Source organism: Hevea brasiliensis, unplaced genomic scaffold, assembly GCF_030052815.1.
Source record: "Hevea brasiliensis isolate MT/VB/25A 57/8 unplaced genomic scaffold, ASM3005281v1 Scaf484, whole genome shotgun sequence".
Classification (NCBI taxonomy): domain Eukaryota; kingdom Viridiplantae; phylum Streptophyta; class Magnoliopsida; order Malpighiales; family Euphorbiaceae; genus Hevea; species Hevea brasiliensis.
This window is the reverse complement of record NW_026615011.1, coordinates 41369-45076: the sequence shown is the minus strand read 5'-3', so window position 1 is coordinate 45076 and position 3708 is coordinate 41369. Positions and strand designations below refer to the sequence as shown.

Genomic DNA, 3708 nt, shown 5'->3' with positions numbered 1-3708 from the left:
TTTAATATTTAGTAAAATTCTTTTATTTAAGAATAGCGATTACTTTATCAATTAATTTTATAATATAGAAGAAAGATTAATTTATGTTATCCACTAAAAATTAATTTAAAAATTATAATTTTATAGATTTAAAAAAAAATTCTATAGCATATACATACAAACTTAATTTCTATAAAATTCAAAAGAAGTATATATACAGAGAGAGATATAAATTTATTGTTTTTAATGAGTGATTCAAGAAAATATTATTAAATTCTGACACTCACGAAAATCGTATTATATAAATTCTAACATCTTGAATTTTATAGTCTCTAACTTCTATGTATGAGAAACCATTATGTATAATTTTCAAATATATTTCTTTTATTTTTTATATTGTATTTATATAATACTGCATAATCCAATAATTGTATTTATAAACATACATATTTTTTTACTTGTTACTTTATTTTAATATTTGTTAAAATTTAAAAAATATTTTTTATTTAAAATAATTATGTAATATCCTTTTAATAAAGATTTTTATGAAATAAAAGAAAATTAAAATTAATAATTTCGGTCATCAAATTAAATTTTATAAAATCTATGCTTTATTTATTTATTAGTCAACTCTAAATTTCAAGGGATATGGTAAAAGACTCAAGAACTCTGTTAACCAGTCACTTCTTGATTCTTTTTTTTGGGTCCACCTCCTTTTAAAATGAATTCTACATTGCTTTCAAATATATATCAATGCTCTGACAGAAATTTACTTGTGTACTCCTAAAGCATATTAACTTAATGCATAATAATGCATTTTAGGTGAATTTAGTCATACTTTTACCAATAGCTTCATGCTTTTTAAGCTTGAATGAAATTTTCATTTTTTATGTTAATTGCTTATAAAAACAAGAGATTTGTTTATTTGAATATACAAAATCGTTAACCACTTTTCAATAATACTATTAATCATTAATCATGGTAATATTTGCTCTTAAAATTAAAGCTAAACTCGATAATCTTAAGAATTTACAACCTGCTGGAGGTCCTAATAATGGTTTACCATATTTTTTCAAGGTCAAGAAACGAATTTTATTTATGTAAATATTTTATTTATTTTTATTTAATTTCATTAATAATATTTTTAATATATTTTGTATTACAGTTAAAATGTACTCACTGTCAGGCAATGAGTCAAAAAGAAGTTTGTATGTATTCCACCCATCAAACAATGAAGTACAAGGTAATATATATATATATATTTTTTTCTAAATTGTTAAATATGTTTAAGTTGATATAAAATTATTAAAATAAATTCATTGAAATTATAGCAATATCTTTTAAATTTGAGTGTAGTGTAGAACGTTTAAAATACATCACTAAGTTTTAATTGATATGTTATTTTAACTGATTAGAATATATTATTTAGTGCAAAGATTGTAGAAATCAAGGATCAGTATATGTTATTACTGGACATGGTCAGCCGATTGAAAATAATAATGAAAATTATACTACGCTTATACATTTTAATTGCAAAGGATTTGAACCCCAAGATTTCACTTTTAGTGGAATCTGGAGAGCAACATCCGTAAGTATTTATGTTATTTATTGAATAAAAAAATAGTTTATATTTTTATATTTTTATTTTTATAATATTAACTTATTTTTTTTGTATGTGTTTTTCTGAAAGTTGGTTGATGGCAAAGATTACGAATTTAACTTTCGTCGTAGAGTTTTCCAGATAGGGAGTAACATGAAAATTTCCAACTTGGAATCCAAATTTGAAGTGGTTCGTAATTAGGAGCTGCATCACCATACAAGATAAATAATATGTAATGAGATATATGTATTAGCTGGTAGGAATATGATGAATTATTTACTATGGATTTAAGTATGTATTGCTGGTTTTTCCTTTTCACATGATTCTCTATAATATTAATTTTATTTAGTATTTAATATATATCACAAATGATTTGAATCTTTTATTTTTAACTTATTAAATTTAAAATTATTCTTAAGCATTGCAACATTAGTATTCAATTTATATAAATTCAGTGAAGTTATAAAAGAAAATCAGTACAGAGCATTCCACAAAATAATAAAATATATAAATAAATAAATAATTAGAACTATAAAAACAAAAAAATAAAGTAGGTCTGAGTATTGGTTTACCTAAATCAAATATAATTAAATTATCAAAACTGAATTATTAAAAATTATGATATTTTAAAAATCGAATCGAATTAAATTGAATAAAAAATAAACTGAATTAAATCACTCTATTTTAGTTTGATTTAAACTTATCAATTTTAAATTTTAACAAAATTTTTTAATTTAAATTTAATTTTTAAATTATTTGATTTAATTTTAATCTTAATTTAAATTTAATAATTATTAATCAATAAAATTAAATAATTTATATATAAATATAATTTATAAATTTTTTATAAAAATAAATTAATTTAAAAATTACTAAAATAATTGTGTTTGATTCGGTTAAATTGATTTTTTTTTTCTCCGTAAGAAAACGGAACCAAAATAACTAAAATTCCATGCTCTCCCTGTGACAGAGTGCCTTTCTGGACTGAAACTTCTCACTCTGTCCGGCCGTCGTGAAGTCGTCGCCACTTGCCATATTCTTCTTTTCTCAAAATCCTAATGGATTGTTGATTTCCCCACCCTATAATCGCGATTTGAGTGAGGAATTGAGAGATGCCAGTGCTGTCTCCTCTAACCACGGGATCTCCGAAACCGGCAACACCTTGTCACACCGCCCTTCTTCGTCAGCATATATTTCCGCCAGAAGTCGATAGGGAAGGAGATCTGAAAAGAATAATCTGGTATGCGCGTGAACAGTGGTGAGCCATACCACACATTCTCAATTCCTCAATTTCGATAGTTAGGACGGTAAATGTATTATTGTTTTAATAATTTTTGATGCAAAATTTGGTCTTAAAAATGAATATACACATGCTGAACGGGGAATTTGGACTCTGAACGGACAATTTTCAAGTTTTGACTTTTACTAATGCTTTAAAATATCAAAGAATTAAGTATTTTAGTTGCCTTTTGTCGGAATTAATGGTTTGGTGGGTGTTTTTGCTTTTGTGGTGCAAATGGTAATTCTTTAAATTTTAGTGAAATTTGGACAACCTATTTGTAAAACTCCATTTTCTTGTCAAATCTGCTTCTAAAACCATATTTGTGAATCTTCCAGACTGTCTAATTCCACAAAGTGCTTCTGCTCCACAAACTCTATTTCTTCTAGGGGTTCTCATGTTGGCTGCTTTTATTGTGTGGTCATCCCCCTTAATTGCTTGCTCTGTATTTGCTTGTTTATTTATGACCATATTGTTTTCCAAATACTCAAGCTGTAATTTATGTTGTTGATTCAAGTGATACTCATGGAATTGGAATTGTCAAAGAAGAATTTCATGCGATTTTGGTGGATAGACAGTTTAAACAATCCTAATTTTATTATAGATATGAGGTTACAATCATAGCTCTGGCTCTGCGAAAAGTTTGTCATCTATTGTTATGATTTTAGTCAATTTGGAAGCTATTTTAGCTGGTAAACTGTTTGAGTTTATTGCTTGCTCTCAGAGGGTATGATATTCCCTTCAATTGGAAGATGATTTTAGACATACCTGATTGAGAAAAACAACAAGGAGACACAATACATGCAATCTCTTAATTTACCATGTGCTATGTATATAAATTGCTTTATTT

General features: G+C 25.4%; 1 long non-coding RNA gene across 1 annotated transcript; it reads left to right on the top strand.

Moving 5' to 3' along the window:
* Positions 1–747: 747 nt before the first annotated feature.
* Positions 748–3481, top strand: LOC131177447 (uncharacterized). Its single transcript, XR_009146923.1, has 2 exons — positions 748–1222; positions 2550–3481. It is a non-coding gene; the product is annotated as an uncharacterized LOC131177447 (long non-coding RNA).
* The last annotated feature ends 227 nt before the right edge of the window (positions 3482–3708 follow it).